The sequence below is a fragment of the Polypterus senegalus genome, chromosome 18 (assembly GCF_016835505.1).
Source record: "Polypterus senegalus isolate Bchr_013 chromosome 18, ASM1683550v1, whole genome shotgun sequence".
Taxonomy (NCBI): domain Eukaryota; kingdom Metazoa; phylum Chordata; class Cladistia; order Polypteriformes; family Polypteridae; genus Polypterus; species Polypterus senegalus.
This window is the reverse complement of record NC_053171.1, coordinates 76,054,500-76,069,836: the sequence shown is the minus strand read 5'-3', so window position 1 is coordinate 76,069,836 and position 15,337 is coordinate 76,054,500. Positions and strand designations below refer to the sequence as shown.

The 15,337-nt window shown below is 36.7% G+C and overlaps 1 long non-coding RNA gene across 1 annotated transcript; it reads right to left on the bottom strand.

The window, feature by feature from the left end:
- Positions 1-12,475: 12,475 nt before the first annotated feature.
- Positions 12,476-14,224, bottom strand: LOC120519103. The gene is made up of 3 exons (XR_005631382.1): positions 13,308-14,224; positions 13,032-13,093; positions 12,476-12,694 (listed from the first exon to the last, which is right to left on the bottom strand). It is a non-coding gene; the product is annotated as an uncharacterized LOC120519103 (long non-coding RNA).
- Positions 14,225-15,337: the final 1,113 nt, after the last annotated feature.

The following is a 15,337-nucleotide window of genomic DNA, read 5'->3' as shown; positions in this document are numbered from 1 at the left end:
TCTCTGATTTGGCAGTGCACTCCTTTGAGAGCCACATAGACAGTCACACCACTACCTATCATGGGTTTCTCCTCACTAATACTTGGAAGTACAAGTTTTTACTAATAGATCAACCTGCTTACTATCCTTTAGTGACATGTCTATTCAATTCTGAATGGATGGCCAAGGACTTACAGTAGCAGATGTCTTCTTACACAGTGTTATGATCATATTTTTCATTTTAGTTATGCTAAATCCATACAGCATTATTTTAAGGCTTGTTTCTGGTCTATTTAAATTTATTATGAATCTTTTGACATAAAGTTAATGATACACGTAAAATATCTTATTTAATATGAGAAAAGCTCCCTCTTTCCTGTTTATGTTTCATATCTATTTACAACAATCAAGTGTCAATCTTTTGTGATAAATGTATGACTTTATCAAAATTATTCCCTAAATTGTGACTGGTCATCTCATCTTTTATTTCAGTTGTCAATCTCCTTTTAAACACTGATGTTAATGAAACTTCATTCCTCCCCACTTCCACAGTAAACAATGAAATTAGCAATGTATTCGGTCATCTCTGTGTTCCCTTATTTAAATTCAAAAATGCATTTAGAAGCCACTTCTGAGATCCCTGGCACATCAACATCTTTCAGATATTCTTTTACAAATTAATAAATCTTATAAGCTATTCATGTTATGGATAGTGGAACTAACTCAAGTGGTTTATCGCCTAACAATGCCATTACACACGCAACATGAGCCTCATCTGTACGGTATATCTGCAGTTGCAACTCAAAAATTGTAACATCACTGATTGAAAAATTTGTTAAGATTCTCTGCGTAGCGAGCCAGATAGGACAAAGAAGGTTCTTTAGGGCCTCTGCTACTACTACTGCAAGTGGCAACTATGGGCTGAGAAGGAGCCTGAGGGGGAGTGTTTCCTAGTCATTGTGATATATTAGTCAATTGCCCTACAATTTGTTGGAACAAGGTCATAACTTTTGACATTTGCTTTTTTAGGACCTTTACTTTGAAGGTGCCTTAATTCTTTCATGATACTTTGTGTCACCCATTTTGTTTGATCCATGTTTCTGATATGACATCACCAGGTAGACAGATGGTTATAAAGAATTATAATGACCAGGAGATAGACATTCATACAAAGATAAGTTTGCTTCCAGTGAATCAGTCCTACTTTTGTCTAATGTTCAAAATGTTCTAATGTTCAATACAAAATCAAAGTCCAGAAAACAAACTAGAAGTCAAAAACCAAAAGTCTTTAATAAAAATGAACAGCCCAACAAACATCAATTTTAGCATGAATATCTTCAAAAGATATGAAGCCATCAAAGATGTTAACCTTTAAACCATTACATGAATAACTCAACCCATCGTGATTTCCAGTATTCACACCTAGCAACACCATAAGTGTAACAACTTGACAAAGACGAAAATTAAACAAAGTGCATGTCACAATACATGTGACAATATTCAGTAATAATTTTACTTCACGTATAACAATTACTTTACACAAATAAATTCACAATATCCAGCGTGTAGAGAGATAGTTTAAGCTTTTTAGCTGATAAAAGTCAGTTGATAATTCTTATCCTGCCTTTGGTCAAGCTGAACTAGAGTGCAGTATATTCTGGAAAGTTGAAAGGTAAAGCAGATAATAGTTAGATTGTGCAGCTTTTCTTTCCCATGGGAAGATAACCATGAGCTTGTGATAATGATTCTGCAACATTTTCTTTGTTTTGAGAAAACTGTCATGGTGCTCAGCTAAGAGGGAACAAAGCAAGTAAGCCAGGTGTTTTATTCATGTGCTCATTTCGGGCAAGAAGAGCGAAGGTGAGCAGCTGCCTTTTATTAGACATTTTATTAGATATTTTTACTGACACTTTTGCAAAGAACTCTAAGCAGCTAAGCTGCTGTTTGGTAAAAAACATGGACACTTGCAAAGAACCTTTCCCTGTCTCCTGTTCCTTGGTAAATAGTGGACATATTTTAAAGAGCTCTCTCTATGGCAAGAATTTTTTATTTTCATTTTTTGAGGATACATAATCTAAAACTAATGAACTAGGTTATCTGACAATTTTCTCCAGCATTGTGTTATTGCTAAAGAGACTTCATGAGCCCATAACACATGAAGTTGTTTCATTCTTTGTATCTTTTTATTACTTTCTGCTATTGGCTTTGATGCATGTCATAAGCCTCCTGCAGGAGCAGATGCCTGCTAATAATTTGAGACAAGTTGGGGCCAAGGGTTATAATTAGAAGCAATAAAGATGGCAAATGAATAAAGAAAGGCAGATTTTATTCCACACAGTCACTTAAATGTGAACTCATGAAAAATATTTACAGTGAAAAATATTTAAAATAAGAATGTTCAGCAAAAAAAAAAAAAAAAACTTTTCTGGTGAAACCAAAAAAATAAAAACAAAGATGAAAAATCAAAGGCTCTTACCTGAAAGTAAACTCAGTACATAGGAATATAGCTGCTTTTAAAAATGACCAAAATGTGTGTTTTGAAACAACCCAGTACAAATCAACAGAAATAATCTTCCTGCACTCTATAAATTCAGGAGCCCATACTGGCTAATGGGAGCTTCAATCTGCTTTGATTATGCATTTAATTGTTCAGCCACCAAGGTCTCTCATAACTGGGGTTCTTTGCTCGTTGTCTCTCACCATACTAATGATCGACAGTCTCACTTCATTCTATGGCCCAAGCCACCCTTTAAAAGAAAGTGCAATTTTCCTTCAAGCCTGTGGGGGAATTGGACACATTCAACTAAACGCTAAACCTAAAAAAACATAACCCAGGTTTATTACAGGAGCTTAAGGGGCCTGCAGGAGTTAAATAACTACAGTAGTTCTTTTTTAGTTTAATAATTGAAGTTAAATCATTTAAATTTAATAAAAAGAATTAATCAATTTAGTAATCTGAAGCCAAATTTGAATAATTAGGTCCATGCAATGCATGTCTTGTTGGATGTTGGACTTTTTGGAGGATGGCAAGGAGGAGCCTGTCATCCTTGAAGGCTACATCTGCAGGAAATGCTAGTTGATCCAGCATCTCGAGTTCAGGGAGTTTAGGACAGGCCAGGTTTAGAATTGTACATGATGCCAGTAGCCTCCGTGCACATGAAAAATAGCTTGCCTTAATGTTAGAAGTATTGATAATAACACAAGTGAGTTTGCAGGGGGTTGGAACTATAGTTATGGGTGACTTAAACTATCTGAATATTAACTGGACTAACTTTGTAAGTAGAGGAGTACAAGAGCAGGAGTTTATAGACAAAATCAATTACTTTTTTAAACACATTATGTTAAAAGCAACAGTGCTGGGTGAAGCCTGTCTCGATTTAGTATTTTGCAATAATAAGGACAGAATTGAGGGTGTAGAAGTGTTTGAACCACTAGGGTTAAATGACCACAATATAATAAAATGGTCAGTGTTTTTGGAAAAGTGTGGAACAGGTTTAAAAAAGTTTTATATTTCAGCTGAGAGAGAGGTGCCATACCCAAACAAGACTCCCAGGTTGATAGATAGACATCCCAGACGAACGAGAGGAAGGTTCCTTACCGGATGGGAAGCCCCAGTCAGATGGACAAGCATCATGGCCGGATGTATTTAGAGTGCCTTCCCTGACCAGGATAAAAGTGAAGGGCAGGGAAGGACTTTCACTGGGGCTGTTTATTCCCCAAGAACACTAGATGGCAGTGGCCCTGGATATCGGTGCTTGTTTGGAAACCTGGAGGGAATGCTGGGATAGTCTGGTAACGGAGCCCTGCTGAGGTTGGTAGGCACTGCAAGAGGGCACTGCAGGGAGTTACACTCCCTGTTATTGCAAACTTCCATATGACCCATAAGTACTTCAACTGGGCAAAAGCCCTGGTACCGGAAGTACTCCCGGGTGCTCAATAAAAGGGACTGCAGCTCCTTGTCCAGGCGAGTTGGAGCTGGGAGGAAGGAAGGCAACAGTCGATTGGAACTGAGTAGTGTGGTAGTGAGAGGAGAGGAGATGGAGAAAAAGAGAAGAAAACAATTTGTTTGGTGCTTGTGTTTAAAAGGTCTGTAATGGACACTCTTTATTTGAACCCGGAAATGTGTTTTGTGTGGTCGTGTTTGGAGATTGAAGCTCTGAGGCACCCTCTAGCTTTCACACAGGAAAGGTACATCCCAAAATTTGGAATTATTAGGAAACAAAAAAAAAATCCACAGTGAGTAAATAAGGAGTTGAAAGAGAAGCTGCATAGGAAAAAAACAGTTGTATAAGGCATATAAAACTAACTGCAATGCGAACTGTAGGGCATACAAGAGCATGAGGGCAACCTTCAAGTAAGACATTAGGTTAACTTAAAGGCAGTTGGAGAGGAACATAGTAGATAAGACGAAACAAAACCCAAAGAAATTATTTCAGTATTTTAGTAGTGAAAGAACAGTCAATGTGGAGGTGAAGTGTATCAGGAATAGTAAAGAAATATACAAACAATGAAATAGCAAATACTCTAAACTTGCATTTTTGTGAGTAAATGGCTAACCTCTCTGTTGTACCAGGGACTACTAAAAAGATACTAAGTGATTTGGAAATTGTAGAGGGAGAAGTGCTGATTAGATTTGAATAATCTGAGATCAATAAGATGACCAGGACAGGGAAGAACGAATAGTGAGCGGAAGCATGAGCAGTGTCTCACATATGCACAGTGCTTTACAGTACCGGAAAACAAGAGCTAAAATACCAATCTGAAGTAAAAAACAAATCAAATCTGTCATTAAAGTTCAACTGGAGTAAAAGCCGATATCCAAAGAGGAGAAGTAACCAAATGTGCAAAGTCAATAGTGCAGTGGGTGATGAAATCTTAAAGGAGAGGGTCTCCTAATGATCCAGCTGAACTCAGAATGCACCGAAGCTACTTCAGACAGGTATAATGATGAACTTGGTGATGAGCACAAGTTCCATCTGTTCTCTGGTTTTTGAGGGCACTTTATATGTTGTTTGGATGTACAGTTCAGGTTTTCCAGCCGACAGTACAGCCAGTTTCCCCTGCCAAAAACATGTAGATGGTTGGTAAAGTACACGCTTTGGAGGACCGTGTTAGGAACCTGATAGTGAATAGGCATAACAAAAATTAGATTGACTTAGTTTGCTTAGACAATTCAGCTACTTCTGATTTGGCTTCAGTCTCTCTAGGTCCCACTGTAGTCAGTGCATGGCCAAAATCAGCAGCACCAATTCAGCTGTAAAGTGAGAGGGTAACAGTAAAACGGGGGTGTAACAAGTTAGAATTTTGTCACTCGGCACACAGGTCTCCAATTTGGACCCAGAACAGACTCTCAACTCTCTTCAGCATGCTCTGACGCTGGGTGCCCACAGTTTGCAAAACTGAGTGGAGAACTTGCGTACACAAGGGTTTGAGCTACCGGGAAAATGTGCGTGGTTTTATGCCAAGTTTAGGTTTTATACATCGTGATTTGAGCATGAGTATGCAACGGTTTTGTGCGTACACACAGTATATACATGAGGCCCCTGGTGTGCAAATAAGAGAATACCTTTTGTGAACAATTGGGTTGAGTTTTGGAAAGCGTCTGAATTTTTCAGGCAAGATGGTCTTCGTTCTAACTGGGTGTCTTCTCACTGAAACATGGCTTAATATATCTGACACTATTCCACTATCCAAGGCATCGCCAAAAGGATACATACAGTATACCATCATAAATCTACAGGTAAGTAGTCAAGGAGATAGCCTTAAAATAATTTAAAATGCAAACCACATCTAAAAGTTTAGGTGAATTTACCTCCTTTGAGACACTCATTTTAAATTTTACAATTGTGTTGGAATCTGTTTTATTTCTAGTCTACAGACCACCAGGGCTAGTTAGCCGATGGACGATGATTGTTGTTTTTTATTCATGTTAATAAATTTCTACTTTTTGATGTATTTTAATAAATCTGTATCCTTATATATGCTAGTTCTGTATTTAGTGAGAGTTATAATCTGTTCTTACATTTTGCCTTGAGGGTTGGCACAATGCTCTATGTCTGCATTTAATGAGGAGTATTTTGTACTGTTGTATTGTATTTCTGAGGTGCTATTGATAGATTGGCCATCTAGATCTGTAAAGAGGATTCATTTTTGTGAGCCCCCATTTCTTGAAACCCATTGCATGCACAACCAACCCAAATTCCTATCTGCCTATGAAATGCCTTTTCCAAGATTCCTTCCATTTTTTTTCCTATAAGTTTTTTTTTTTATTCTCTTCCTAGGGATTCAAAGCTGGGGAACTGTAAAAAAACATGGCCTCTTAAAGTCCATTGGGGCATTCATTTTGTAATTGTGGTCTATATAAGAAATAAATTGTTGTCTCTTATTTGGGGCTTTTTCTTTACCATTGTGAGAATTCTTCTGTCATCAGCAGTGGAGGTCTTCCTTGATCCCTTTGTGATTACTGTGCTTGTCACTGCACTCTTTATTCTTAATGATATTCCACAGAATTTATGTAGGTAATCCTAAGGTTTTGCCAATCTCTCTGATGGTTTTATTCTGGTTTTACAGACTCATAATGGCTCCTTTGACTTTACTTAGCCCTACACGTGTTCTCATGTTGAACAATGGCAACTAGCCAATGCCTAGGTATCTTATGCCTGCAGTAATGAAGCAATGAAACACACCTGAGTAATCACAAACATCTGTGACTCCAGCTGTCTTAAACATTATAGTGCCCTGAAAAGGGGGAGGGGGGGGCATGTTGTAAATGTGTTGTAATTTCTACATGGTGTAACTGAAATGTATGCAGTTACCCTTCAATTAAAATTTGCAATGTGCAAATCACATCTGATTTGATTAATTTGTAATTTTATACTGTAGAGGTAGGGGGTGTTAAATCAAGGAAAAATGTGTCTTTGTCCTAAACGTTATTGAGGGTACTGTACAGTGCAATATTGTCAAAATTATACTTCAGAGAGTGTAGGAACACAGTTTGTTCCAAAACTGCTTTTATACAAGCAGAAGGTTTGTAAGTAATCAAAAAACATTGGGACACCTGAACAAATTGTTTGCATCAACCCTAAAGGCTTAATTAACTGCCATTGTTAACCCATTGTTTGTTCCCTGAACAAGGCAGGTTTGCATAACTCTGAAAATTAAATTATGTTTTTGTTTTTGGTAATATAATTTTTTTTTAACCTTGCCCTGGGTAGCTTCTTATCTTTGCACCATTTCAGATTATTTACTGGACTTTAACAGCTTACATTTCATTAAAAACTGGATGCTCTAAAATGTTTGAGCTGTAGTATATAGATAACAAGGAAATATTTGCAAAGTAAATGCTCAGGCAGGCATATTTTTATTCTGACAATCCTTTTTGAAGATTTAATATTTTTCTAGTAGAAAGCTAAAATATTTCCAGAAAAAAGTGCATTTTTAGCACTAAATGTACACTGTTTTTAAAAATAGGCTGCAAAGGTGTTCTGCTTTTTAAACATAAAGCAGAGTATTTGAGCCACCTATGATCTTTTGTGGGGAAGGCATCCACTGTGCCTTTCAGGAGATTTTGTGTGAGATGTGCATAAATCCATTATATTTCAATTTCAATTTTAAACTTTGTATTCTTTTTTTCTGCTTGAATGTCACACTAACTCAGAGTTAGGTCAAGTCAAAATAAACTTCACTGTCATCATCTATCAACCATATTCAAGTGTCAGGAAACACGACTGGGGCTCCTGTTTGCTAACAGCAGTACACCTGCATATTGCCTCACTGGGACTGCCAAGTCATGATTTCTTTCTTTTTAATTTTTTCTTTGTTTTTAGTCATTCTGGTATGTGTTCAGACCAGTGTTTGTAAGTATTTATTAATTTATTTATAAATTTATTTCCTGCAGTGGGCTGGCGCCCTGCCCAGGGTTTGTTTCCTGCCTTGCGCCCTGTGTTGGCTGGGATTGGCTCCAGCAGACCCCCATGGCCCTGGATATAGTGGGTTGGATGATGGATGGATGGATACATTTCTTTCTTTATAGAACTTCTGTAAAATGTTAAATTACCCCTTGGCTAAAGGATTGGTGGTGTTAAATGGAAGGTTGCCTGTTTGAGTCCAGGAAAAGCCAAAAGGAATGCAACTTCATTGGGCCCTTGACCTGTAATTACTCCATGTGCGATGTACGGTGTGGTAATCCTCAGACGCATCACTGATAGTTTCTTAGTTTGCTGGAATAATAGTGGTGGATTTTAAGGACACTAGGATGGTCAATTCGCTTAAAGATGTATTAAAAATGTCTGTGAGGACACCAGCCATTTCATTGGCATATTCCCTCTGCACATGCCTGGGTATATTGTCTGGACCAGCAGCCTTGCATGGGTTGACTCTTTGCTTTTCTTATGGCTTTTCAAAGGTTGGTTAGCAGCTCTAAGGGTCTCCTGATCTGAAGGAGACTCGTGGTTTTCAACAACGCCCACTTCTCAGTTGTCATCCAGGACTTTTGGTTGGTTCTCATGACCACATCTTTATAGATAGTAATGTTGTCTATGCAGTTGTTCATGTAACCACAGCTACTGTATACTCCTCCAAGTTAATAGAATCACCACATGTAGCAGTCTCTCCATAAAAATAGCAGAGTCTGTGTGGATGAAAAATAATCATTGAGATATAAAGTAACGCAAACCTGCCTGTGCTATACCTGTGAACAAAAACTAAAAGGAAATATGTCATTAATGAAAGAATAATCATTTTCTTAACTAAAACTAAAAGTGAAAACAATAACCGAAAACCAGAACTAAATGAAAATAAACAAAAGCAAAAACAAAACTAGTTTTTGTAGTCTTAATTTTGATTTTCACCACGATAGTCTTTGAGCATAATTTACATGTGAGCATGCAGTTACTAGTATATTTGTTATATATTATTTAAAAAAGTGCAGTAATAAATGTGGTTAGGAATGAGCATTAATTTGTTTGCATGTGTAAGTACCCATCACTGCTGTCGTCTAAATCTGTGGATTTCATTCGTCATTTTGTCCGTCAGTCAGCTTCTAGAACTGAGAGAAAATACCAAAGCCTCAACACTTGTCAATGACTTCTGTGTGGATTTAATTGGCCATATCAGTCGCAGAAGGCCTGTTGTCAGACAGTGGCACACAACAACTTCAATGAAAAGGCTCTTCAGTTAAAGCAAGCACCACATTACTTTGGAAGATCCATCTAAATAGTCTGAGAATTACAGCTATGGAGGACTTGTCAAGATTGAATAGCTGCTGATGGTGCATCTCTGAGTCGAGCATCATTTGCGATAATGACACCTTAATAATTAAGCCTCAATTTAACTCTTAAATTCCAGTTTTATTAAAATGAACAAGCAATTGATAGAAATAATAAATAGCAAAAGAAAGATGCTTTCGTCGTAAAAATGATTCCTCAGCCTCAAAGGCTAATTTACTTAATACAAAGAAACACAAAATGAAGGCCAAAAGTGATGAATTTAATTCCTGACTGAATTTCCCAAGCATTAATTTGGAATCCAATCCTGGAATTGCTCTAGCATTTCAGCAATTGCTTTAAATTCCATTCTTGAACCATTGTGAGTTGTGATCATACAGTTTCTGATGTTTCTGAAAATATTCTGTTTATTTCATATCAGGTTTCAAACACCACAAAACATGTAAAAAGTATAACCATGTAGAAAAAAATATCATTGCCCTTTTTCTTCGGTATGGTGCATGAGACTTCACCTTCATCTCCAGACCTGAGCCTTTGTCTGAAACTTACCATCACATCTCTTATCACTTGAACCAAAGTGAAATTTCTGAGTGAGGCTTCTCGATCTGTAGGATCCGCACCTTGGCATCTGATAAGGTACTCTATTAATATCAAATGGCACTCTTGCTGGCACACCAAGACACTGAGAAGACTTGGTCATGTACTGCTTGTACTGTATATTGTTTTGGACAGTGGGAAAAATAGATATAACTCCACTTTACCAACATCAATAAACAATTTTGAACAACAATTTTCAAACAAAAGGGTGGGCTTATCAGTGCACTCAGGAAACCTATGACAAAACATCCATTTCTTTGTTCCTTTTCCAGTGTCAGCGCTCACTGATTCCCTGGTCTCTCTGCATCAGGTAGCCTGGATCAGTTTCTGGTCTCTTGTAGACCACCTCAGTACTTAGGGTGCGGCCTGTAACAAAGGCTAAAATGTGCAAATAAAATTTGAAATTGAACCGCAACGCCATGGCAGTGGGAGCCAATCTGTAATGGATCAGGGCATAAGTTTTTTAAGAAAACGTTCAGCATGTGAAACCTTAAAGACAGTAACTATAGTACAGCATAAGGTGTGACCAAACTAAAGGAGAGATGCCTGGACAAAGAAACATGGAGAGCATTCTTCTACTTCTTATACATACATGAGGGTAAACTTTAGGACAAAAGATCTCCTCCACCCCTTGAGACAACAATAATTGGCAAAACAGTAAGTACCAGAGAGTAACTTCATAGCTGGGATAAAATCAGTGAATGTATTATCAAATATATTTCTGGTTGTGTTATTTACGATGAAAGTAATAGCCAGTATTGGGTAAACCTATAAAGATGCCAGAACAATCTCTAACCTAAACTAACCTGTTGTTCTTTATTTGAAAATCCAATGTTCAAACTCTAAAGTGGATGTGTCTCTGCATTATAAAGATGGATGCCAAGAGACTGCAATGATTCTGTAAAAATCTTCATTTGCTTATTTCTGTAAAAGATTTAGGCAAAATCCTTACTACACCAACCTATGGTGAGATAAATTTCTGTTCATGAGAATATAATTAACAATGAGCTCTTGGCTATTCTCTTCACATGCTATTTGTTTTCTTAAAAGTTACAGATTATTTTAACACAAAATGTATGTAGTGTGAACTGTTATCTTATCAGGCCCATATCTCACAGGCTGACCATGTGTTGATTTTTCAGTTTCAGTCTATACTGGTCAGCTCTTACTTATATTTTCTTAACTTTTCACATTTGTTTTATATTTCATTGACAACGACATTTAACAAAAATGTACTATTTTATTGTGATCAACATAGCAGATTTCCTAAATTAAACATCTGGTTTAGATAAGTAAAAAATTTACAGAAATTCTGAATGAAAATTAATTATTTTATACATTTAGTTTATCATTGAAAGCAAAAAAAATACCATTATAATTGAATCCTCACTAATACATCATCTCTGTGGATTTGAATGAAAAAAACACCAGATTTTATTTCACAAAAACTACAGTTGGCTGTAATATGTAAAGAAATATTAAAATAACAATACTTTTGAACTGAAAAAAAAACCACATATTTCTAGTAAACTGCATAAATACTAAATGCCACATTTCTTTCTTGATGCCCCATGTAGCTGCTGATTTTCATTCCTACATATTTCTTGATCAGATGCTAAATCCCTTCTGCTAATTAGACTGCCTTTGGCTGCTGTAAGTCAATCTTAGAAATTTGAATTAATCCAGCAATTTTCTGATTTGAATGAAGTCTTCATTTTTTATTTTTTGCTGGACTGGTATGCTTTTCTTTTTGTTTCCTTTCGAGCTCTCAAACTCAGAATTATTGTTTCTCTTTAGGTAATAGCAAATGTTAATTGCTTTTGCACGACTACTTAGCATTTCTCTTTAACTGGCTACATATAACAAAAGTGACAAATAAAGTGATAAAGCAGCATGCGCTTTTCTGTTTTAGTTCTTCAGTTTCCCGTGTTTGTGTCAATCTCTGCCTTTTCCAGCATCCCAGTGACATAGACTGGCCACACTACTTTAGACTGTGCATAACTGAAAAGGAGGGTACTCTGCAAAGAGCTGCCATCCGGGGTTCTTGTCTTTTTTCTGCGTATTGTAGCCTTTAGAACCCTGTCAGCCTGTATGAGCCAAATAAATGACTGAAGGTTTTTAATCTTCTCAAGTCTACATTGCAGGCCTACATTTAATGGATTTCCTGGGAATAAACTAAACTGGTGAAAGTGTAACGGTGCACACTAAGAAAAAAGATAGTTAGTGCTAACCAGGAAACTGTCTTTAATAAAACTAGCAGCCATATGGGGACTGAAAGAGGACTATTTTCATTTATGTTAGGTAGAATGTCCAGAGGGGACTTGGCGGTCCTGTGGCTTGGAACCCCTTCAGATTTTATTTTTTTTTCTCCAGCCATCTGGAGTTTTTTTTTCTGTCCACCCTGGCCAACGGACCTTACTCCTTTTCTATGTTAACTAATGTTGTCTTATTTAAATTTCTTATTTTTGTCTTTTATTTTTCTTTTCTTCATTATGTAAAGCAAATTGAGCTACTTTTTGTATGAAAATGTGCTTTATAAATAAATGTTGTTGTTGTTGTTGAGTCTCAAAAGAAATAACATATATCGATAGAGATATCATTTCAGATATTAGCTTGAAGAAAAAAGTTACTAATTTTCAGGCAGAATTACACATTGCTTAGCAGAAACTGGAATATTACAGTACAACTTCTTTCATTTTACTTATTCAAACAGAAGCATTTAAACATAACAATCATATACAGAGTGTAAATGCACATACAGGTAAACTCAGGGTGACATTACTGCCAGAACAGGCAATGGCAACTTGACAGCTTCATAAAAGTGCCTGTTGAGGAATGGCGTGCTATTCTTGAAGGGCTAAAGTTTTCACAACTTTCTGATGGCAAAATCATTTCTGTTAGAGAAAACAAAATCATTAGAAAATGTCTATAAATAATTGAATATACTCAGTTTGTGTTCATTGTTAACTATAACAGCAATGTCATCTTTCCAGTGGGAAACATATACAGTAAATATAAAATACAAGGAACTGCTTGTTACTTTAACTGGTAACTTCAAATTGGACACACACTGGCTGGTGTAAAGTATCACATATGAGTCTGAGGCATGCCTGTTAATATTTTGTTAGCTTATTATCTGCCTGCCTGTGATTGGCCACAAACGATTGTGACTTCCATTGGCTTTAAGAAATCGGGGAACTTCCAATGGATAACAAAATTTTTAAGTCATACCTTGTTGGTTTTCAAAATAATTAAGATTCATACAACTTTGCCATCTGTTACAGGAGGTGTACCTACAAAAAGGATGCACTTTTTAGAAATTTAAAACATAAAACACAAAAAACAGCTTTTTCAAACTGTAACATGATTTAGTACAAAAAAACTGTCTGACAGACAGGCCACACTACCAAATACTACACAGCGTTCCCCCAATAACAACATACACCCCCTTATTGCCTATCATGGTGTTTTCAGTGCCCATCAACAGGGCAGCTCAAGTTGTCTTACCTTTGAAATTTTGTAACTCGATCACAGAGTAGAGTGACTTAGGGAGGTTTTTGACCGTCGTATCTAAGAAATAATAAAGCTAAATTCAGAATACTGGTATATGTAAATTTTCTTTTCTTTTCATTTCTTTTTTAAATGTTTTAAATTGATCAATCAGGCACTTAGTTATTTAAGCAAATACTTGACAATGCTTTTAAAACTCTTGCTATTTTTATGGCTATTACCAATGGCATCTTCCATGGTTCCTACTTGTTCAAATAAACACAGTGTAAGTGCCAGAGAGGATGGACTGGCATCCTGGCCAGGATAAAGGAAGGATTCATGCCCGGCCAGGAGGCCATAATGAAAGGAGCAGATCATTCCCCCACATGACAGGTGGCAGTGTCTCTTCAAGCTGAACCTGATCAGAACACCTGCAGGGTGGCATGGGAGTCAGAGTAGGGTGGTAGCAGACAACACTCAGCTGGAGGTAAAGGGTAGAATGAATAATTATGAAATGTATTTGTATTTTTTATGTGTTTGATTACCTGGAGGATTGTGAAGATTTGCTTGGTGTGAATAGATACCTTTTACTTTATTCAAATAACATCTGGTGTTATACTATGTCTTGGATTTGGGGCTTTCCTGGACACAACAGGCATTTGTTAAATCTATAGTTAAAACACTTTAATTAGTTCAACAGTAAAATCACTAAAACTGCACACATGAAAAAAGTGGCGTGAAATGTGAAGTAGACTAAGACAGAGGACCTTTACACGTTTTCAGTACTCATTATAAGCAAAAACGAATTCAAATTGCAGTAAACTGGGTAAGATAAGCTCATGTGTTCAATACATGCATTAGCACCATGGGAGGTAGCTTATGTGATACACAGGCTTAAGGATTGCAACTGATAAAGACAATTAAATTAATTTTCTGTGAACAACAAAATCTAAATTTGGCTTTTGGTAAGCAGACTTAATAATCCTGTAATGATATTGTAGTGGGGCTATCTAGTATTCAGTTTTAGTTTTCCTCTTTTTCATGGCTGCTGTGACAATTACAGACATTTCTGTGGTCTAAAGCCTTTGTTTATGGGGATTTATGCAGGCATTTGCAACATCAGCTACTTTCTTAGTCCCACCTTAGTGGAGACTTCTGTTTGGCAATAATTTATGTTCAGGGTTATTATGGTTACAGGTGGTGCCTGTGGAGTGAGGCCTACAAGTCCTGGTGGGAAATTTTATTAGAAAGACTGGCACTAACATAGAGGTAGTGATGAGGAGGAAAACTAAAGGATTAAGGAGAAGAGGCTATCTGAGCCAACAGATAAGCCTGCGTTAATGGAGAGGGCCACCTTCAAGAACATCTCTAACGATGTACGGTTTAGCCTGTAATAAGGTTCACTTTCTTATGGTGGGTCAAACTTGTTTAATAGTATGGGATAAACTCTGTTCTGTATTCCTTATTATCTTGATAACTTTCCTGAGAGAAATCAACCAGCTTGGACTATTGTTGAACTGAAATTAACATGACAGCCCACGTGGAACTTTTATCAGACTAAACATTGATAATACCAACATGTTGTTTTGAATGCTTGTATAGAAAAAAAAAATTTGGTAGCTTGTATAGAAGGACGGACAGGCGTGGGGTGAGGAATAAGCTTTAGTAGTATTATTCTGATATAATGTACATTATTATCCCGCTATTATTGTTAATTGTGTTGTCTGATAACAATATATGTTTTGTGCTTGTTTGATTGGGTTTGCTCTAACATTGTTCACTTGAAATGGGGGCAAAGAGCCAAGGACTGGTAAAGTTTGGTGGTGCCTTACTTTCGAATATTGTCCGCCTCCCTACAAGCTCATTAAGTGTGACCATCATGTTTATTATAGTCCGTTTATTATGATATCACTGTACAGGTACATATCTGCTCGATGAATGTTAAACTTCTTTTGATAGATGTACTTTTTCATACTATTTGTCATATACTTTTATTCAAATCTACATAACAGTTTAATTCCACCTCTTAATGATGTGACAGCTGCTGC